Raw genomic sequence first — 24,153 nt, 5'->3', positions numbered from 1 at the left:
TCACAATTGCAGGAAGGATCGACACCGTGGAGAAGTTTTCTATTGCCAGACTGTGAGTGGAACTCAGAAGCAGGAAGGGAGGAATCCGTCATTTGGGAGTATTCTATACAGACCCCCCCCCCCCACCTCATCATAAAAACAACAATAGAGGCAGCGAGGAACTGATCGGGAAAAGATTTTAGACAGGTCCAAAATTAACAGGGAGGTTATCACAAGCAACGTAGCAGCCCTAATATTAATTGGCGCTTTAGTGTGATAAAAAGTTTTAGATATGACAGAATTTCTCAGTTGTGCCCAGGAAGGAGACCTGGGACAACAGGGGGACTAGAAAGCAGTCCATCGTGGATCTAGTACTACTGAGTGAAACGGGTCAGGTGACAGATCGCTCCGCGGGTCACCATTTCAGAAAGATAGAGCACAACTCCCCGATATTTACTGTAATCTTACACTGGGATAGGAGCAGACTGTACGGAGTGTATCGAATTGGGGGAGTGCAAAGTATGGTGGGAACGTAAATTGAGAAATGACGTACTCACGCAAAAGCGCAACAGAAATGTGGAGGCTGTCCTGGGAGCACTTGCATGGGATTCAGTGTAGGCTTGTCTCATTGAAGCACGGAACTGATGGTAGCGTAAACTAACCCTGTTTGTCAGGAGATTTGGAGCACCTCGACAAGAGGAAGAAAGGCGGGACTATGGAAAGTCACAGTGTCGTGAGGAAAGAATTTAACAATGGGCTGAGAAGAATTAGAAGGGGGCATGAGAAGATAAGAACATAAGAGAATGTGGAATAGGAGCAGGAGGGGGAACACCTGTCCCGTCGATCCTGTTCCGCCATTCAATAAGTTCATGGCTGGTCTGACCATGGATTCATCTCCACCTACCTGCCTTTCCCCCATAACCCTTAATACCACTACTATGTAAAAATCTATTCAACCTTGTCATAAAGATATCTACCGCTTAAATAATAATCCGATCTTCTACCTTTCCTTCCAAAGTGGATGTGCTCGCGTTTAACAATATTGTACTTCATCTGGCAGACCCTTGCCCACTCAATTAATCTATCTGTATCCCTCTGCCGACTCTCATTAGCCTCTGCACAATTTGCTTTTTCACTCAATTTAGTGTAATCAGCAAACTTAGATATACTACACTCGTTCCCCATTTCCTGATCGTTAATGTATAATTTGATCAGTTGCGGGCTCAGCACCGACCCCTGTACCACACCGCTCACCACAGATCGCCAACCAGAGAAATACCCATCTACCCCAACTCTCTGCTTTCTATCAATTAACCAATCCTCAATCCTTGCTAATACATCAACTCCACTGTATGCATCCTTATCTTATGGGTAAGTATTTTTTGCGGCACCTTATCGAATGCCTTCTAGAAATCCACGTAAATAATGCCCACCCGTTCCCCTCTGTCCACTGCGCTTGTTATACACCCACGAAAAAAAAACACCTCCAGTAAATTTATCAAACACGACCTGACTTTGCTGAATCCATGCTGCATCTGCCTGATGGATCCATGTCTTTCCCGAGACCTCGTTGTTTTTTTCTTTAATGATAGCTTCAAGCATTTTTCCAGCCCGAGATGTTAAACTGACTTGTCTCTGGTTACCTGCCATTTGCGTACATCCTTTATTTGAACTGGGGCGTGACATTCGGATTCTTCCAGTCGTCGGGAACTGCCGAGTCCAGAGAACTTAGGAAAATTATCACCGAAGCTTCAGCTTTAACCGCTGCTATTTCTCTCAGTAATCTGGGCTACGTTCGGTCAGGACCATGGGAATTGTCCATCTTTAAGCTCACAAGTTCGCTCAGTACTCTCCTTCAGTGCTAGCTATTGTATCGAGGGTCTCACCTCCTGTCGCATTCATATCATTTCTCTTCGGCATGTTAGAAGAGTCCTCCACTGTGAAAATTGACACAAAATAGTCATTCAAAGTCCGGGCAATTTCCTCATCACCGAATATCACTTCCCCCTTCTCGCTCTCCAAGGCACCTAGGATTACTTTGGGCTACATTTTCCGTTTCATATCATTATAATAAAAAAAAACGTTTGCTATCCGTTTTAATACTTTATGCTCGTTTATGTTCATAATCTAACTTGCCTTTCTTTTTCGATCGCTTAGTGGTTCTTTGTTGTTTTACAAAGTTTTCCTAGTCTTCCGGATTTTGTCTTTCTTGGCGAATTTGTACGCACGAGCTTCAGTTTGATGCCTTCCTTTATTTCCCGAGTTATCCATGGCTGACTCCCCCCACCCTTACCGTCCTTACTTTTAACTGGAATATATTTTTGTTAAGCACCATGAAAACTCTCTTTTTTGCAAGCCCTCTAGTGTTCCTCCGACGTATCACAACGTAGCCTGTGTTGCCAGTATACTCTATCCAGCTCCTCCCTCATTCCGTTGTAAGCGCCCGTGCTGATGCATAGGACACTGCTTTTAGATCGAACTATTGCGCTCTACATTTATATGGGAAACTCAGTCATATTGTGAGCACACCTTCCAAATCGACCCCTAACTACACGATGGCTAATTTTACCCGTTTCAGTGCTCAGCACCAGATCCAAGATAGCACATTCCCTCGGAGGCTCAGTAACACGCTGTTCAAGAAAGCTATCGTGTATACACTTCAGTGATGTCCACCTCAGGTCTGGCTCCACCAACGTGATTCAACTAATCTCTGTGCAATGTGATAACTTTGCACGATAACTGCTATTTCATTCTGACTTGCCTCAGATATTTCCCTGTTCGTTGCCTCGGCCACTTAATGTGATTATTCGGTAGTCTATAGATAACTACCACCAGTGAATTTTTCCATTTATTATTCCTAATCTCTACCCAGATGGATTCAACATTCTGCTCCTTAGATCTTACATCGTCTCTCCATGTCGCCCTGATCTCATCCTTGATTAAGAGTGCTACCCCAGCTCCCTTACCTTCCAGCCTATCCTTCCGTATTGCCTGATATCCTTGGATATTTAATTCCGAATCCCCTCCAAGCGGCAACTATGACTCTGTAATGGCTACTAAATCATACCCCTTTGTACTGATATGTGCCACTAATTCACTGACCTTGTCTCAAATATTCAGATAAAGTACCTCTCAGTGATTGTGCCTTTAAAAGCTGGTAATCTTTGTCATGCATCCACTTGACTTTTCTGCACTTCGCCCTTACCTTGCTTCTGATTAACTTTTGCTTTTACTTTTTCTTTATCTACACTTCCCTCTTTTACTTTATCCATACTTCTCCAATCTGTTAAAACTACCCCCCGCTATTTAGTTTAGAACCCTATCCACAACCCTAGTTATGCGATTCCCCAGGATCCAAGTCTGAGCACAGTTCGTGTGGAGCCCATCCCGATGGGCTTCAACCATTCGTTTCCGTCGTATACAAAATAATCAGTTAATTCCCGGAGTGAAATTCCTTATGGAATATTCTAATGGACAGAGGGAAGGAAGGTGTGTGTTACTGCGGCTCACATTCACTAACACTTGATGCCATTTTTGAAAGAGATGCAATCTCTAAAACACACATCAGTTCCTGCAAGTGTATTTCACTCTGGGAAACAGACATTTTCGGACTGTCACATCCTATTGTGAAACGGGGGATTAACTCAAACATCCTTTTAATAGAAACCTAACAAACATACAACTGCCCTCCCTTCATTCACGCACGTATTACCCCTTCGCTTTCAAGTGAACTCATAAATGTCCAGTCCTAGTGCAATATTTTAAATGATCAATGCACTCACACAATAAAGTATCGCAGGACATGACATGATTTTCAGTGTTGAACAGTTGACAAATAATGCATAATTAGAATCAGACAACATTTGAGAAATCCTTTCGAGTTGAAAGCAAAGAGACGCTGGAAGTTACGTATCGCCAGCGAGTGGATAATTAACATATTTAAAACGTGACGTCCCACGTCAACAACAAGTTCCACGTTTTCTCTCCTTCCATCTCTGACCAAGGATTCTATTCAGATTAAATGAGCTTTTTACTGTATAGTATCAGGCTTAATAATACCTATTGCCATTACTAAAGTAACAGATTTGGACACTGTACCGGGACCTGTTCCACACCCACGTTCAGTCTGGAACTATCGTCTTTACTAATGGAGTGAAGGAATGTTCCTTTAGTGTGATCGGTGCCTTTAAAATCTCCCACGTACTTTCCTACTCACACTCTACAACCATTCGTTTTACTAAGTCACCATGCTTCAGTATGTGTGAGAACAGAGGGATGAAACAGTACCAAAGACTTCTTGGATACGTCGGTGCTGCGAGACATTAACATTCTTCACCAAATGTATGTGGACTCTTGACTCTAAATTGTCTCGATATAAATTGATTAATTAATTATTGTAGCCCTTGGAACACCATTCACAGATCTGAGGTATTTGCCACTCATCTGGTTATATTTGGTTAGCACGTCTAGTGGTGTCGTCTGTTAGAAGCCAGAAGTAACTTACTGGCTTCTTTAATTCTTCACTTGCTCCCCTATCCTTATATTCCGACAAAGTCTAGTGTAAGGATGCAATTCTCAGACTTTATAAGGCTGCAATGTGTTATGACCTTATGATATGCTCGCATGGAAACACAGTCTCATCAATTTCCTTTCCTCCACGGTGCCTGGACCGTGTATTAATCTCTGCTGATCAGTGGCCGGCAACAGACCACTAGGATCACCCGCGGCCAAAAATGTCCCAATATTTTCAGCAATATTCTTGTTTCTTTTTCCTACCCCCTGTTTTCTTACGTTGTGAATTATCTGTGGCCACAAGTGGAGAAGGCGATGGAAGTAGTACCGCCTTCAGTCGTACTGGGTTCTTTCGGTTGTACGTCAGCAGGGTATGATTAAAACGAGGCTGCCTATCATCGTCATAACCGTACGGATTTGCGTCAGTATTTCCATCACGAACGTTCCCTCCGATTTCAGGAATAAGCCATCATAACATTGTTAGTCTCGAAGTTTTTCTGTGAGAGCATATCAGTAAAAGCAGAATTCATTAAATTGAACATCAGAAAGGCAAAGTTTATGCAGATGCGTCTAAAAGTTCAGAAGGAAAACTGGAAGGAACTGCTTGACATTGAGTCAGTTGGGGAGCAATGGGGCCAATTTAAAGAGGTGATACACGCAGTGCAGGAAACGATCGCACCCAAGGTCTGTAGAAGCAATAAAAGCAATAGATCAAAGGTCAAAGTTTAAAGTGAAATTTATCATCAGAGTGTATAAAAGACGTCCTACAGAAACTCTGAGATTCCTTTTCTGCAGGCATACTTATGTCATGGTCCGGTCCGTGAAGTCTGCGTTCCTGTTCACGGTCCGGTCCGTGGACTCCGGACTCCGGGTCTTCTCGCTGTCCGTTGTTTCTGTTGGGCTTAATCACACCTGATTCTCATATTGGGGCTGGAATATAAGTGGCCCTGGGTTTCAGTGTGGTTGCTGGTTCGTCCTGTCCTGCCCTCTGTGGGGTAAGTCATGCTGTTCTTGCCATTACCCTACGGTAAGATCTGTCCCTTCCTGTCCTTGCCTTCTTTGGGTAAGTCAGGCCGTCTTTGCCGTTATCCTGAGGCGGGACTGTTCCTTTCCTTCCCTCTGAAGCCTCCGCCAGACGCCCTGCCGGCTGCCCCTGCCAGACGCCCTGCCGGCTACCCAGCCTGCGTCATCGCCTGTATCGCCGTCAAGTTCAGCCGCCGGAGCCTTGTCACGCCAGCAGAAGCTACTATCTATGGTTGAGCTTGGACTGTCTCTTTGTGCCCCGGTGTTTAGTGTCCATGTATGAGTCCCAGCCCTACGTCCTGTGTAAAGCCCCGGCCCTGTCTTGTTCCCAAGGAGGGGTCCTGGCTCTGTTCCGTGTATGAGACACTGCCCTATGTCCTGTCTCCAAGGAGGGGTCCTGACTCTGTTTAAAGCCCCGGCCCTGTCTTGTTCCCAAGGAGGGGTCCTGACTCTGTTTAAAGCGCGGCCCTACGTCTTCTTCCAAAGTAGGCGTCCCGGCTCTGTGTTCTGTGTTCCTGTGCTCCAGTCCAAGGCTCAGTGGAGGTTCCATCCCGTGCCTTAGGCTCCGAGGAGGTTCCAGTCTGTGTCCAAGGCTCCGAGAAGGTTCAAGTCAGTGTCCAAGGCCAAGTCGTAGCCTAGGCCCTGTGTCCTGGTCTCGTCCAGGGCAAGTGTCCGTGTCCAGCTACGCCTCTCCTCGCTTCTGCTTCGCTCTCCCTCGACCTAGGTTCTGCGTTTTTGCTCTCCCTCGATCAAGACCAAGTCTGAGCTTCATGTCCGCGTCCAGCCTTGGCGTCCCGCGTCCAGCCCCCACGTCCAGTCCGGTTGCCTTGCCACATCCAGTCTTCACCTGGATCCGGAGTTCGAGCCCGAGTCAAGACCTAGGTTCCGGGTCCATGTTCAGTCTCGGGCTCGGAGTCCTTGTCCAGTTTCCTAGTTCCTAGTTCCCAGTTGCTAGTTCCTCGTCCAGGTCCTACATTCCTACTTTAGTTCTAACCCATGCCCTGTCTCCTAGTCTTATCCAGGGCCTGTGTCTTGTGCAGCGTCGTTTCTTCCCCACTTCCCTTGTTTTCTTGATACACCTAGTCCTCTCCCTGGTACTTCGGTGTCTGTGTCTCGCATTTGGGTCCTTTCCCAATGTCCACCTTATGACAACTCAGGCAATCCATGGAAGGGTACATGGATGAATAAAGATATACATAACAATATTGAAACAAAGAGAGCTATAGAAAGAAAACCGGTGTTATATTATACAATATACTCATACATTAATGAAATACTCACCTGCGAAGATGTTAACAATATGACAGTAAGTATAGAGAAATATAAATTTGTGTTAAAGGGCTTAGAGGTCTTAGAGGTCCTGATTCAGCTGAAAATGTTGAAAGTTAATAAATCTCCAGGACCAGCCAACCTATATTCAAAGGTGCTTAAAGAGTCATGTGATTGCATGTACAAATTCCTAATATGTATTTTTCAGAAGTCATTGTTGGCTGATGAAATCCCGAAGGACTGGAAATGGGTGAGGTTGTCCCAGTATATAAGAAGGGTGTCCACACTGACCCTGGTATCCATTGACCAGGAAGCTTAACGTGTATCGTAGGTGAGATAATGGAAACAATTCTAAAGAATGAGCTGGAAAAGCAACTGATAAGAACAGGCATGTTAGGAGAAAGACAGCATTGGTTCAGAAATTGGAAATCTTGATATGATAATACTCTAGTCTATAAAGAGGCAACTAGAGTTTATGATATCCTTTGAACGGTTGATATTATTTCTAAAGGCTTTTGACAAGGTATTCCAAAAGAGGTTAATTATCAAGTTACAAGACGTAGGGGTTTAGAGTGAGGTGTGTGAAAGGCTGCCGAACTGGTTCAAAAACAGAACGGCGAGTGGTTTTCACACCGAGGAGATGTTGAAAGCGGGGTTCTGCAGCGATAGATTTGGGTCGGTTTTTAATTGACTTTAATGATTTTGACAAGCACATAATGTGTAAGCCAAGAACACTTTCCGATGACACCAAATTAGGGGGACGGGCTGATCACATTTAGGCAGCAGAATCAACACAGTCTGCTCCAAACAATATCCAGGTGTGGGCAGATAACTGGCAGGACATTTAATGTAAGTAAATGTAAATTATTACATTTTGGACGTAGGAATATTAGGTATAGGTATATAATGGGGGTCTTGAATTCTACAGTGCGCTGTATTAAAAGGATTTGGACATCTTGGTAGAATCACCACTATCAACATCTAGACAATGTGCAGAAACGATTAGAAAGGCTAATGGAATATTGGGCTATGTAATGCGCTCAATGGAGTTCTAGTCTAGCGACATCCTTCTTAAGCTGCAAAATGCTTGTGAGGCCATACCCTGAGTGCTGTGTACAGTCTTCATCTCCAAATTGTGTGAGGGATGTGAAAGCACTGGAGACAGTTCAGAGAAGGGCGATGAGCTATGCAGAAAGACTGAAATATTTAAATCTTTTTAGCTTAGGTATACATAGAAAGCCAGTTGACATAATAAATCATTCAGGGTAGGTAAGATGGATAACAGCTGCTATATATCAAAATTAATCCATCATCAAGGTCACAGGGCCATAGGTGGAGACTGATTGGAGGCAGATTTCAGACTAAAATCCTGAAACATTTCAGGTAGGGTCTGAACAATCAAAACCGAGGAAATGCTTCTCGTTCACGAAATATGAGGAAAGACGCGAATTCCACTTGCAACCTGGATGGGAGGGTGTTCGTTTGGGCAAAGGGATCTCTAATAGCGTTTGTCCAGTTTACAAGCCATATCTTCGGTAATTATGATGACAGCTACAGGTGGATAAAGTTGGCAAGAGACACTCAAGCTGTGAAATGCAAGTCAAAGCTTTCATAGAAAATCAAACTTCTCAGGAATGTCGCAGATATCCGCAGTGGCAAAACACTTTATTGTGCTCATTGCTCACAATGCAGAGTCCTCTTTTTAGAAAGCGCAAACTGACCCTGCATGATCACCTTGAGTCCCAATTGCCACGTGTCTGTTCTTCAGTCCCCATCGTCACCGCACTCTGAGCTCTGACCGGCTGCAGTGTTCCAGAGAATTTACACGTGAGACTGAGTGATAGTATTTTATCACAAGCGTGCGCGGTACAGGAAGTTATTGTGAGTCGTATTTCAGAAAATCATGGTATCCCTGTTTGTTTGCCCGTCTCTATAACCTCTGGCTCCTCCGACTCCTTTGTCTTTCTGTCTGTTTCTCTGCATGTGTTTCTGGTTTGCGTTTGCATGTCTGTCTGCTTTCCTCTCACTCTCCCCACATCTCTCTCGCTCATTTCTCAATAGCGGGGACCTTTCGGTGTATTCCAATGGTGTTTAGTTATTGGGGCTTTCTGAAGATTTACATAGCTATTTCTGTGTAGCCCTAAAATTTTAATGGTATTGTGTGGTTTCTTTGGGATGATACCATTTGTAGATCCTACTATTGGGGCAATGTACACTCCGTTCATGCTCCATAGTCTTTCAATTTCCGATTTTAATTCAGAATATTTCTGTTGTTTCCACTTGTTGGTTTACGCAGGTTATGTGCGTTTGGAATGGTTATATCTATTAACTATTTTTTCTTGTTGGGTTTATCCTGTATTGTCATATTGGGAGGTTATTTATGGCTCGATCCGAAGATAATTTATGGGATTCTGACTCTAAAAACTGGATCAAGCTGTTTGTATGTTAACGCAACATTTTATTGAATGGTGTTTTGCTACTTGATTGTGTCTGTGTTAGCAATAAGTTCCAGTTAAACTGCGGCAAGATCCTGAAATGTTGGATTTATGACGCTGAGCGTCACAGGAAGTCATTCCTGCCTGTGGCCATCAAACTTCACAACTCCTCCCTTGGAGTGTCAGGCACCCTGAGCCAATAGGCTGGTCCCGGACTTATGTCAACTTGGTATAATTTACATTATTATTTAATTATTTATGGATTTATATTGATATATTTCTACACTGTTCTTGGTTGGTGTGACTGTAACGAAACCCAATTTCTCTCGTGATCAATAAAGTATGTCTGTCTGTCTGTCTGTCTGATTGCTTGTTTTTTTCTTAGCACTTTCTTCATTCATTTTCTGGAATTTGTTGGTCTTTTATTAAGTATTTTCGATATTTTTGGTTTTAATGACCTGGTGCTGTATTGCCACAAGGAGCTCCTCTGCTTCCAGGAAGAAGTCTCCATTCTGACCTCAGCGTTCCGTACCTCCTTGCGGAAATCTAGCCTGCTCAAATTTCTTCCATCGAGAGTCACGGTGAAAATCTCTTCATTTTTCTGGGTTGTGTATTATTTCAACTGGGTGGTTTGTGCTCCTTGTCAAAATTTCAGTTTCTCCCATGTACTGCTGAGTCCTGCTCTAGCTGATGAAATAATCCCTCAGAAGTTCGTTGTGTAGATTTTCAAAGTCTGTTATTCCTCTTACTCCTTCTGTCCAAAGGTAATGTTAATCTGTTTGCTTTCGAATGTGTGTAACCTTTTCTGAAATTTGATATATGAGTTAGTACTTTTTTCTGTATATTTCAAAGATGTGTTTTGCACCAAGGTACGTCGGAGCAAAATAATACGTTAATACGTCTCTGGCAACAATGAATATAGAGTTGAGACAGGATTTTTTTAATAAGCAAATAAACAATTTATTAAACTCTGCTCAACAAAAAAGAAAAGGAAACAAAGGACTAACTTAACTGGAAGTTAACTGCAAAACGGCAACTCGAACAGTTATTAAAGCAATAAATGTGAACACAGTTCTTAAAGTGGTAAATCGGAAAGTGCAAATGATGTATACATCAAATAGGAGAGACTTTCCTGAAGTAAGGAATTCCTCGATGACGTGACGTTAATGTTGATCGGAGCCGAAATAAGCCTTGTGCGAAGGATTCACGACGAAGGAAATAAAAACGGCTTAAAGGAACTGACCTTCTGACCTTTCTCTTGGGGAATGAACCCTGCACAACCCTTTCTACTCTTACAGGTAGGGATGACCTCAGATGCGGGTTACTACTTCCTTGAACGAAGATCCAATAAGGTCGATCCTGTATTAAACCGCCAAACTTTACTTGATCCTTTGGGTTCCAGTACTTCGGTAAAATCTTCACTCTCCAATACTTAAACTTTAAAATTAAATCAAAGATACATCAAACAACTGGCAGCAATTTGGCGAAACTGACGGCATACCGATTCTGTACCTTACAGTAGAAAGTAAAACTCCACTTTAAAATGAAACTGCGTCATGTGACCAAATACGCAGCATAACGGAGTAACTGACGAATTAAACGACAACTCAACACAAAAACTCCCGCATCACAGCAGGCTTTCCCGTTTTATACCTGTTGGAACGTGTCATCACGTGACCTCACACTGGCGGGAAATGACATCACCCCACCATCACAAGACCATTACATCATGTTCACCAAATACTCAATTACATCATGGTCACAAGACAGTCAAAAGGTACCCACGGGGTATGTAACACCAAAAAAAAAAAAAATTTTGGTCTTTTATGAGCAAAATTTTAACAATTAACTAATTACAAAACAAATACAAATGTATAAAATCTACAACATACACATTATCCATAGTATTATCATACAGCACCTTACAAATTAAAATACAGTAGGAGTGTTACAAAGGTTAATGTACCACTCCGTAAGAGAAAATTACATTGTACATTCAACATATAGATAGACAGCCAGAAATCACATTATCTTTGCCGTTCCTATGGGTTATCAGAATATTATACTCCTGTAACATCAAACTCCAGTTTGGTAACCTTCCATTTTTGTTTTTCATCTTACTCAGAAGCACTAACTGATTATGATCGGTGTAAACTATGAGTGGTTTCTGAGTTTTACCAACATACGCATCAAAATGTTGTAAAGCCAAAACAACGGATAATAATCCATTTTCTGCAGTTGAATAGTTTCTTTGATGCTCATTAAATTTCTTAGAAAAGTAAGCTACTGGATGCTGAACCTTGTCACCCTCATTCCTTTGAAGTAATACTGTCCCTGCAGCCTCATCGCTAGCATCTACAGCGAATGAAAAAGGTTTTTCAAAGCCAGGTGCAATGAGCACAGGTAGATGACATACCACAGTTTTCAATTTTTCAAATGTATCCTGACAACACACTGTCCACACAAACTTTTCATTTTTCTTCAACAGGTTAGTTAATGGAAGGGCAATATTAGCAACATTTCTACAGAAGTTTTTGGTAATATCCTACCATTCTCAAGAACCTTCGGAGAGTTTTCTTTTACCATTTGGAGTGAGGACCTCTAAAATTGGCCGAACTTTTGCCTGAACAGGAGCTAACTTAACTTGACCTGCAACATAACCAAGGTATGTCACAGTGGCATGACCAAATTCAATTTTAGCTAAGTTAATAGTTAAGTTAGCTTTTGAAAGCCTTTCAAATAGTTTCTCCACCGCAGTAATATGTGCTTCCCAAGTATCATTTCCTGTAACTCAATCATCAGTATAGGCATTTGTATCTTTAAACCCATGAATCACAGAATTAATCATCCACTGGAAAGTACCTGATGCATTCTTCATCCCAAAAGGAAGAACATTGTATTCATGTAACCCAGATGGGTTTAAAAATGCGGAAATCTCACTCCCTCTATCTGTCAATGGAACACACCAATACCCTTTAAACAAATCAATCATTGTAAGGAACTTTGCTTGTCCGGCATTATTCACTCAATCATCCACTCTAGGGATTAGAAACGCATCTGTTTTTTTTTACAACATTCACCGTCCTGTCGTCAGTACAAAACCGAATACTACAGTCTGACTTAGGCACCATCACACAAGGTGGACTCCAATTCGAATTAGAAGGTCTAATAATATCATTCTCTAACATATACTTAATTTGTTTTCTCAGCAAATTCACACTTTTCCATGTTCATCCGATATGGATGTTGCTTTATGGGTTTGGCATCTCCAACATCTACGTCATGTGAAGCTACTGTAGTTCTTTTAGGAACGTCTGGAAATAAATCCTTATATTTAAAAATAATTGCTTCATCTGCTGCTAATGAGGTAATTTGTCGTCAATATGTTCCAGAATTGTTGAGTTATTCCAGAATTATTGCAGAAATAATTTGGGGTTTAAAATGAGTTTCAGATGAATCATCCATTAAGTTCCCAGAGAGATCAGACTCTTTATTGTTGACCACAACAGTCGTAGACTTCAGTAAGTATTATGGACTTCAGTAAGGCCTTTGACAAGGTTCCGCACGGAAGGTTAGTTAGGAAGATTCAATCGTTAGATATTAATATTGAAGTAGTAAAATGGATTCAACAGTGGCTGGATGGGAGATGCCAGAGAGTAGTGGTGGATAACTGTTTGTCAGGTTGGAGGCCTGTGACTAGTGGTGTGCCTCAGAGATCTGTGCTGGGTCCAATGTTGTTTGTCATATACATTAATGATCTGGATGATGGGGTGGTAAATTGGATTAGTAAATATGCGGATGATACTAAGGTAGATGGCGTTGTGGATAATGAAGTAGGTTTTCAAAGCTTGCAGAGAGATTTAGGCCAGTTAGAAGAGTGGGCTGAACGATCGCAGATGGAGTTTAATGCTGATAAGTGTGAGGTGCTACATTTTGGTACGAATAATCCAAATAGGACATACATGGTAAATGGTAGGGCATTGAAGAATGCAGTAGAACAGAGTGACCTAGGAATAATGGTGCATAGTTCCCTGAAAGTGGAATCTCATGTAGATAGGGTGGTGAAGAAAGCTTTTGGTATGCTGGTCTTTATAAATCAGAGCATTGAGTATAGGAGTTGGGATGTAATGTTAAAATTGTACAAGGCATTGGTAAGGCCGAATTTGGAGTATTGTGTACAGTTGTGGTCACCGAATTATAGGAAAGATGTCAACAAAATAGAGTACAGAGAAGATTAACTAGAATGTTACCTGGATTTCAGCACATACGTTACAGGGAATGGTTGAACAAGTTAGGCCTTTATTCTTTCGAGCGTAGAAGGTTGAGGGGGGACTTGATAGAGGTATTTAAAATTATCAGGGGGATAGATAGAGTTGACGTTGTTACGAACCCCGTAACTGGGTGTTTTACCAGCAAAGATAGGGGTAGTCGTTGAACTGATGATACTATTTTTAACAGTATTTATTAGTAAAAATACACAAAAATAATATCAATGCAAATATACAGATAATATACGTCATCAATACTAAGCCTAAAAGTGCGGGTATAATAATCATCAATAAGAAATAAGCTCTATCGTTTTCTGGGGATAATGAATTGTCCTATGGAAATATAAAGTTCAGTTCAGTTCATACAGGCTGCAGTCGTTGCTGATCACCGTGTGGCAATTTTTGGAGAGAGAGAGAGAGAGAGAGAGAGAGAGAGGGAGAGAGAGAGAGAGAGAGAGAGAGAGAGAGAGAGAGAGAGAGAGAGAGAGGGAGGGAGAAACTTGCCGACTTTCCTTGTTACGATCTTGATCCGATTCCGTCCTTTAGCTAGACCGTTCCGTGGAGGACTCGTCACCCAGGCAAGGGTGGACACACACACAAGCCCCCACCGGTCTCGTAGCGTCTCTCCTGGTGTGTGTGAAGGGTGTTCCCCAGACCCTACTTTTATCCCTACTCACAGGGTCTCGGATGTCAATCAGGTTGGGATGATGCAATCCCTCAACCAGACCACTCTGGCTGCCACCTTAGGGGGTTCAATGAATAGTACAGTACTCAATACACAATTCTTTCTGCAAGAGACAATAGCAGTAATCAATGGTTCTGTTCCGCTTTTGTTAGAAGGAGACATTCCACTTTTTGTGTGTTCCTGCGTTGTCAATAACAACTGCCTTTTCTGATATCCTGCGTCTCTCTCTCATTACTGACATGATGTGTATCTCTCTCATTTCCTGGGTATCAGATCCGAAATAATAGCGATCTTGCGATTCTCAAAAAGTGGGGGGGGGGCGGGCATTGGCGATTCTGTACCCTTCTGTCCATCAGATTTGCTCCTCATTCGTAACAACGTGGATAGGCCTTCTCCAGTGAGAGTAGGGGAGATTCAAACAAGAGGGCATGAGTTGAGAGTTAGGGGGCAAAAGTTCAGGGTTAACACGCGGAGAATTTTTTTACTCAGAGGGTGGTAGTTGTGCGGAACGAGCTTCCAGTAGAAGTGGTAGAGGCATGTTCGGTATTGTCATTTTAAAGTAAAATTGGATAGGTATATGGACAGGAAAGGAATGGAGGGTTATGGGCTGAGTGCGGGTCAGTGGGATTAGGTGAGAGTAAGCGTTCGGCACGGACTAGAAGGGCCGAGATGGCCTGTTTCAGTGCTGTAATTGTTATATGGTTATATAGTAGCTGACTGTCCCTCATAATATGTCTTTATCATATTTATATGACCAAGCTATGTTGGCCGTCTTCGATCTGGTATTTTATTCACATAATCCACATCATTAACTTTAGACATAATTTAACAAAGACCCTGACATTTAGCTTGTAAAGGGTTCGTTTGCGCCGTAGAAAGAATCAACACCATATCTCCAGGTTTAAATGACCTTATTAATCTTCTTTATCATACCAGGTTTTCATTTTCTCCTGAGCCGATTTTAAATTTTCCCTGGCCAAGCTACAAGCTTTATATAATCTATCCTTAATTTTTAAAACATAATCCAGCAAATTAGTGTGTACCTCAAAATGCAAATTCAAGTTCAAGTGGACTGAAATATAATGTTTCTTGTACCGATTCCTTTACTGCAAATAGAAGTAAGTACATACCCTCATCCCAATCATTTTCATTTTCTGCACAATACGTCCTAATCATAGTTTTGAGGGTAGAATGAAACCTCTCCAAGGCACCTTGCGATTCTGGATGGTATGCAGACGAGTTAATCTGTTTAGCTCCCAGTTTATAAACTGTCTGTTGAAACAATCCAGACATAAATATTCCTACCCTGATCAGATTGTATTTCCTTAGGTAACCCAAAATAAGTAAAGAATTTTATAAGAATCTGTATTACAGTTTTAGTCGTTATTTTCCTAAGTGGTACTGCCTCTGGAAACCTAGACGCAGTACATATTATAGTCAACAAGTGCTGATAACTAGTTTTTGTTTTTGGTAATGGGCCTACACAATCTACAACAATTTTAGAAAACGGTTCACCAAATGCCAGAATTGGTTGCAGCGGGGCCATAGGAGTAACTTGATTAGGTTTACCCACAATTTGGCAAGTATGAAACGTTCTGCAAAATGTCGCCACATCTTTGCACAAACCAGGCCAGTAAAAATGTTTTAAAACCTTATTCACAGTTTTCTTCATCCCTTGATGTCCATCCAAGGGCACGCTATGAGCTAAAGTTAAAATCTTATTCCGATAAACTTTAGGAACTACTACCTGGTAAACTACCTTCCAGTCATCACTTGCAGGAATTGTAGGTGATCTCCACTTCCTCATTAATACTTCTTTTTCAAAATAATATCCTGCTGGCACCTTCTCAATTTCACTATCCGGAAGAGCTTGTTCTTTTAATTGGATAATCTCAGGGTCTCTACTCTGCTCTGCTATCACCTCCTTCCGAGACAGAGACAAATCTTATGGTCAGACTTACTCCAAGAATCTTGATCAAACAATGAAGGTAAGAAAGTTTCTGATACATCCTCAAAATTCGAATCCCGAGTTGAACAGGTACCTCTGAATTTATTGTCAAATGCACTTCAGAAAAAACTTGTCCATCTGCTAAGTCATTCCCTAACAATAGAGAAACATCATTCACGGGTAAACTGGGTTATATTCATACTTTAACAGGTCCTGTAACTAACCCTGATCTTAAATTTACTCTTTGCAAATGTACAGGCATAAGGGCACTCCCAACACCTTGTATATAATGTCAGTGTCAGACTCATCACTAAACTTTAACACACTGTCTAGCATTAGTGACTTTGAAGCTCTAGCTTCCTAAAGGATTTTTATTGGCACTGGAGTGGATCCCTCTTTCAAGGATACAAATCCTTCGGTTATTAAATGATCTTATCCCCTTTTAACTTGGTCAGATTCTGACAAACCATTTGTATTTACCGAACCCTGTGGATTTACAGGCGTTTCAATATGTTGCACACAGGCATCTGGGACTGCCTCCTTCTCCTTCTTTTTCAATCGGAGACAGTTAGCTATAACGTGACCAAGTTTATTGCAATTACTACAAATATGACCAAACTGTCTTTGAAAACGACAAAGGGTTATGGATAAAAACCATTCACAAAAGTTGAATCAAATGGTGAGACAGCTCAGTCAGTCTCAGAAATGGTATGTAAAGTGTGTGTCATATGGGGGGCGTTGGGAGCGGACCCAAAAGCAAGACACAGACACTGAACTACCAGGAACAGGACTAGGAGTGAGAAGGAAGCAGCGGAAGAGAGGAAGCAAGGGCGCTGGATATGACACCGGCCCCGGACGAGACAAGGACTCTGGGCCTGGGCTAGGACCTGACTAGGATAGGGAACCAGGACATGGAACTGGGGACAACGAGCCTGGGCTTGGATTCCGAGCCAGAGACTGGACAAGGACCCAGAACCTGGGTCTTGACTCAGGCTCGGACTCCAGAACCAGGCCAGGAGAAGACGAGGCTACAGGTCGAGGGAGAGACAATAGGACTGGACGTGAGACTCCTGGTCAAGGGAACCCCAGCACAGGACGAGGGGATCCCAGCACTGGGCTGGGCAAAGTACGCCTGTGCTGGGCGAGGCACATGGACATGACGTGAGCCCAGAGCTATGGTCGAGACAGAGCCAATAGGACTGGACGTGAGACTCCTGGTCAAGGGAACCCCGGCACAGGACGAGGGAATCCCAGCACCGGGCTGGGCAAGTTGTTACTGTGCTGGGCGAAGCACATGGACATGACGAGGACACAGAGCCTACGGAGAGACAGGGACATGGAACACCGAGCCGGGACCCCTCCTAGTGTACAGGACGTAGGGCCGGGACTCATTACACGGAACACCAAGCACGACGAGACAGTTCCCAACGTTAGGTAGCGGCAAAAGGGCCGGACCGACCTAGCGAAGGTGTGGACATGGACAGACAGTTCCAAACAGGGTGAGGTTCCAGACACAGCCAAGGAGAGGTAGGGCACCAGCCACAGGCAAGGCGAGGCACAACTCCAAGCTGAGGCAAGGCGAGGCGAGACAAGGCACTAGGCAGAGGCAAGGCTCCAGGCAGAAGCAAGGCTCCAGGCAGAGGCAAGGCTCCAGGCAGAACCAAGGCTCTAGGCAGGGACAAGGCGAAGCGAGACAAGGCTCCAGGCAGAGGCAAGGCTCCAGGCAGAAGCAAGGCTCCAGGCAGAGGCAAGGCTCCAGGCAGAAGCAAGGCTCTAGGCAGGGACAAGGCGAAGCGAGACAAGGCTCCAGGCAGAGGCGACGCGAGGCAAGGCTCCAGGCAGAGGCAAGGCTCCAGGCAGAGGCAAGTCTCCAGGCAGAAGCAAGGCTCCAGGCAGAGGTAAGGCTCCAGGCAGAAGCAAGGCTCCAGGCAGAGGCAAGCTCCAGGCAGAAGCAAGGCTCCAGGCAGAGGCAAGGCTCCAGGCAGAGGCAAGGCTAGGCGAGTCTCCAGACAGAGGCAAGGCTAGACGAGGCTCCAGACCGAGGCAAGGCGAGGCAAGGCAAGGCACGGCATCAGGAAGAAGGTGGAGGGAAGGGATACAGACGGGGGATTTGGACAGGAACAATCCAGCAGCCCAAGGCTGAATCCTGAAGCTATTTATGAGGCTAGGCCAAATAAGAATCAGCTGCCTCAACAAAAGCTGGGGTTCCTGAAAACCTGGAATAAGGAACTTGGACCGGACCGCGAAGTTTACTCCATTTCACCTGCCAAGCTAAACTCCTGCCTTCAATTTCAGAATCAACTGTGCTCCGCCGAATGTGAGGAAATAAATCTGTTTGAAGTTGATTGTCGATGTTGATTGTTGAAGAATTCTGTTCCTATGTCAGAAAAAGCACTGATCAGAATCTGTCCCATTTCAGCAGCTGAAGCCGGGTATCTTGGAAATTAACTTGGGGACGTTCGTATTATCTTTTGTTTTGAAGTTAGTAACTTGTAACATCCCTTGAGAGGGCAAATTTACGGCACGGTGACAGAATGAGAAAAACATTTAATGTGTGTGTTTTTGTAGCTGTTTGTTCCTAAAGTGACTGATGTGATAACCACACTGATTGTCTCAGTAGAATTGCTCTCACTCGCATATAACTCTGTAAAACCGATCCCCGGTCCAGATGAGCAGGGGGATCGTTCCGTACCGCTGAGCGCTGCTCCTGACGGATTATGGGATACCCAGCTGTTTACTACATCGCGGCCGTTTTCTACCCCGCACTTGTAGCGATCGGTGTCCCTGGTAAGATACTGGAGCTGGTTACTGTATGAATGGTGGCGTTGTCTTGCTTTTGTTCCGCTGCAGTGTTCGGAAGTTTACTGAGCACAAACGATACCCTCGTGTGAATTGCGTTTCCGCAATGGAGGATTCATTTTCCACATTTTTTCGATGTGATTTTTATTTCTTTTGTCAATTACCTTGCAGGCGACACTGACATAGTCTCATAATTTCATCTTGCTCGGCTTTCTGAAGCGATGCTTTTCTATGCCGGAGTCTCTATCGATACAGACAATTTCAGCCTTAAACCAACAAAGTGACAGCTTTCTGAAATGACTGGCCAGTCTATTATCGACACACAGGTCCCTTTTTCCACAAGTCATTAAATGATAAATGATGCTTTAAGTCTCCTTGACTTCATGCGGTTCCCAGTACATATAATCCTTTCAGATGTTTGATCTCTAATAATTGATCTGGTTTTGTTTATGGAGCAATGGACTTCTCACCAGTACGTGAGTCGTGGAAATCAGATGCCTCGCTCTCAACGGTCGGAAAGTCGCCTGCCCACTGCCTCCCCAGTCCATTACCGTTCTCCACCGGGGTGTACCGACGGAGAACACACACACCATGGATTCCTGCTTTTCACTTATAAAATAAAACATAAGCTGCATATCATCGGAAGAATGGTGAATATTCAGACAGTTGCAACTAACGATAATTCTGTTTATTTTCTCCCAAATTTCCTGTAGTTAATTTAACGGCGATTGTGATCCTCTCTCGGGGAAAATGCGGACTCTCCAAATGCATCACCCGTTACCTGGTTGGAATGGCAACAGCGGATCTGATGGTTGTTATTGTTGTCGCTTTAGTGGAACAGATCAACTATATCTACATTTATTTACGATCCCTGCTCATCACTCCTGTATGTGCGCTGACGCTTGTATTTAGGGTCGTAACGACAGACTGTTCTGTTTGGTTTACGGTCAGTTTTACCTTCGATCGGTTCATCGCAATATGCTGTCGGAAGCTGCGGGAACGATACTGTACCGAGAGAACAGCAACGGTGGTGATCGTGACCGTGGTTATACTGAGCTGCGGGAAATGCGTCCCGTTTTACTTTGCCATTGAACCTTACGCCATCATTGACAACATCCCGTGGCGTTGCGCCTTCACCCAGGAATACGCTACTTTACCCGTCTGGAAAATATTCGAATTGTTGGACAGTATTTTAACACCCCTGCTGCCAATCGGCTTAATGCTCGTCTTCAATGGATTAACAGTAAGGTATATCATTGTGGCAAATAGAGTCCGCAGAGGACTACGGAACAACGGTGATAATCAGAAGGATACCGAGGTGGAAAATCGTCGAAAATCGATGATCTTGTTGTTTGCTATATCAGCTAATTTCATACTATTCTGGATGCCCTATGTAGCCCGTTCTCTGAAGTGGCAAGCACAAAACTATTTTTATCAGGACAGATATTTGAGTTCCCCGGTATATATACTACAGCAATTTGGGTACATGTTGCAAATCCTCAGTATGTGCACCAATACTTGTATCTATACACTGACACAGAGGAAATTCAGACAAGAGCTGAAGAATGGAATGAAGTATGTGTTTACATTAAATGGCCGTCTGTGTAGATAACGACCACGTCCAATTGCAATTCAGAAGATTTTTCAAATAAAGCAGTTTTTTAAATGAGTAGTTTTGGCATATATGCCATAGAGTCAAACAATAATGTCCCTGTCTTCGTGAAATCGAAAAATCCACGATATCTTGCGTCCTTCACACGGTTAAGGTAGGAAACCCTCAATGGGCTGGCGTGATTGGTACAGAGGTTGAAGTACACTCCAAACTGTCACAGAATCTTGATAATCACAAGGGCCGGAATGGCTTCTGGACTCTCCCCTATTCAGATGTACAGAGTCGGGTAAAAGAGGGCAAAGGTAGTATCATTGTATAAAAGGGATAGTATTCCAGTGTCACAATTGCAGAAAGGGACGACACCGTGGAGAGATTGTCTATTGATAGACTGTGAGTAGAACTCAGAAGCAGGAAGGGAGGAATCAGTCGTTAGGGAGTATTTTATACAGATCCCTCCCCTCGTTATCATATAAAAACAATAGAGACAGCGAGGAACTGATCGGAAAAAGATTTTAGACAGGTCTATTATTAACAGGAAGGTTATCACAGGCAACTTAAACTTCCCTAGTATTTATTGGATATGCCAGGATTTCTCAGTTGTGTCCAGGAAGGAGACCTGGCACAATATGCGGACAGGCGGACGAAAAGGCAGTCCATCGTGGATCTCACACTAGAAAGTGAAACGGGTCAGGTGAGAGATCTCAACGGGGGTCAACATTTCAGATAGAGCACAACTACCTGACATTTACGATAATCTTGCACTGGGATAGGAGCAGACAGTAGGGAATGGATCGAATTGTGAGAGTGCATAGAACGGTGGTACTAGGCTGGAACTTGGGAACGTAAATTGGGAAATGACGTGCTCTCGGAAATGCACAACAGAATTGGGGAGACTACCTTGGGAGTACTTGTTTGGGGTTGGTTCAGTGTAGGCTTGTCTCATTGAGGCGCGGAACTGACGGTAGCGTAAACTAACCCTGGCTGACAAGAGATTTGGAGCACCTCGACAAGAGGAAGAAAGGAAAGCCGGGGCTGTGGAAAGTCAGAGTGTCGTGAGGAAGGAATTTAGCAATGGGCTGAGAAGAATTAGAAGGGGATATGAGAAGATATGAACATAAGAGAATAAGGAATAGGAGCAGGAGGGGTTGGGGGGGGGTGTGGGGTGATCTGACCCGTCGATCCTGTTGCGCCATTCAACAAGATCATGGCTGATCTGACCATAGATTCATCTCCACCTACCTGCCTTTCCCCCATAACCCCTAATACCACTACTATGTAAAAATCTATTCAACCTTCTCATAAAGATATCTACCGCTTAAATAATAATCCGATCTTCTACTTTTCCTTCCAAAGTGGATTGCTCGCATTTAACAATATTGTACTTCATCTGGCAGACCCTTACCCACTCAATTAATCTATCTGTATCCCTCTGCAGACTCTCATTAGCCTCTGCACAATTTACCTTTCCACTCAATTTCGTGTCATCAGCAAACTTAGATATACTACACTCGTTCCCCATTTCCTGATCGTTAATGTATAATTTGATCAGTTGTGGGCTCAGCACCGACCCCTGTACCACACCGCTCACCACAGATCGCCAACCAGAGAAATACCCATCTACCCCAACTCTCTGCTTTCTATCAATTAACCAATCCTCAATCCTTGCTAATACATCAACTCCACTGTATGCATCCTTATCTTACGGGTAAGTATTTTATGCGGCACCTTATCGAATGCCTTCTAGAAATCCACGTAAATAACGCCCATCCGTTCCCCTCTGTCCACTGCACTTGTTATATACCCACGAAAAAATAAACAACTCCAGTAAGTTTATCAAACACGACCTGACTCTGCTGAATCCATGCTGCATCTGCCTGATGGATCCATGTCTTTTCAGAGAGCTCGTTATTTTTTCGTTAATGATAGCTTCAAGCATTTTTCCAGCCCGAGATGTTAAACTGACTTGTCTCTGGTTACCTGCCATTTGCGTACATCCTTTATTTGAACTGGGGCGTGACATTCGGATTCTTCCAGTCGTCGGGAACTGCCGTGTCCAGAGAACTTCGGAAAATTATCACTGAAGCTTCAGCTTTAACCGCTGCTATTTCTCTCAGTAACCTGGGCTACGTTCGGTCAGGACCATGGGAATTGTCCATCTTTAAGCTCACAAGTTCGCTCAGTACTCCGCTTTAGTGCTAGCTATTGTATCGAGGGTCTCATCTCCTGTCGCATTCATATAATTTCTCTTCGGCATGTTAGACGTGTATTTCACTATGAAAATCGAAACAAAACAGTCATTCAAAGTCCTGGCCATTTCCTCATCACCGAATATCACTTCCCCCTTCTCGCTCTCCAAGGAACCTAGGATCACTTTGGCCTGCATTTTCCACTTCATATAATTAGAATTTTTAAAAAAACTTGTAAATCAGTTTTAATACTTTATGCTCGTTTATTTTCATAATCTATCTTGCCTTTCTTTTTCCATCGCTTCGTGGTTCTTTGTTCTTTTTAAAATTTTTCCTAATTTTCCCGTTTTCGACTTTCTTGGCGAATTTGTAGGCACGAGTTTAGTTTGATGCCTTCCTTTATTTCCCGAGTTATCCATGGCTGACTCCCCCCACCTTTACCGTCCTTACTTTTAACTGGAATATATTTTTGTTGAGCTACATGAAAACTCTCTTTTCTAAAAGCCCTCCAGTGTTCCTCCAACGTATCACAACGTAGCCTGTGTTGCCAGTCTACTCTATCCAGCTCCTCCCTCATTCCGTTGTAGGCGCCCGTGCTGATGCATAGGACACTGGTTTTAGATCGAACTATTGCGCTCTACATTTATATGGGAAACTCAGTCATATTGTGAGCACGCCTTCCAAATGGACCCCGAATGACATGATGGCTAATTTTACCCGTTTCAGTGCTCAGCACCAGATCCAAGATAGCACATTCCCTTGGAGGATCAGTAACACGCTGTTCAAGAAAGCTATCGTGTATACACTTCAGTGATGTCCCCCTCAGGTCTGGCTCCACCAATGTGATACACCTAATCTCTGTGCAAGGTTAAGTCCCCTACTATAACTGTTATTTTATTCTGACTTGCTTCAGATATTTCCCTGTTCATTGCCTCGGCCACTTAATGTGATTATTCGGTAGCCTATAGATAACTACCACCAGTGAATTTTTCCATTTATTATTCCTAATCTCTACCCAGATGGATTCAACATTCTGCTCCTTAGATCTTTTGTCGTCTCTCCCCGTTGCCCTGATCTCATCCTTGATTAAGTGTGCTACCCCAGCTCCCTTACCTTCCTGCGTATTACTTCCGTATTGCCTGATATGCTTGGATATTTAATTCCCTATCCTCTCCAACCGGCAACCATGTCTCTGAAATGGACACTAAATCATACCTCTTTGTATTGATTTGTGCCACTAATTCACTGACCTTGTTTCAAATATTATGGGCATTTTGATAAACAGCCTCTCACTGATTGTGCCTTTAAAAGCTGGTAATCTTTGTCATTCATCCACTTGACTTTTCTGCACTTCGCCCTTACCTTGCTTCTGATTAACTTTTGTTTTGATTTTTTCTTTATCTACACTTTCCTCTTTTACTTTATCCATACTTCTCC

This window comes from Hemitrygon akajei, unplaced genomic scaffold, assembly GCF_048418815.1.
Source record: "Hemitrygon akajei unplaced genomic scaffold, sHemAka1.3 Scf000072, whole genome shotgun sequence".
Taxonomy (NCBI): Eukaryota; Metazoa; Chordata; class Chondrichthyes; order Myliobatiformes; family Dasyatidae; genus Hemitrygon; species Hemitrygon akajei.
Note: the sequence above shows the minus strand (reverse complement) of the source record.